The following is a 204-nucleotide window of genomic DNA, read 5'->3' on the forward strand; positions in this document are numbered from 1 at the left end:
CCAACTGGAAGGGTGACTGGATCGTGAAGGGGTATGAGCGTGGCAAACCCGCTGAGCTCACCACGGATGTGTGGGATGGCCTCATCTGTTATTGGCGCCTTCCTGATTCCATTAGAATCGCCACGGCTTGCTCTAACTCCCGTAACACGGTCGATGAGCACGGAAACGGGCCGATGCTTCACACTACGGGCCAAAAACCCCACG

The sequence above is a fragment of the Brassica oleracea genome, chromosome C2, assembly GCF_000695525.1.
Source record: "Brassica oleracea var. oleracea cultivar TO1000 chromosome C2, BOL, whole genome shotgun sequence".
In the NCBI taxonomy this organism is placed as follows: Eukaryota; Viridiplantae; Streptophyta; class Magnoliopsida; order Brassicales; family Brassicaceae; genus Brassica; species Brassica oleracea.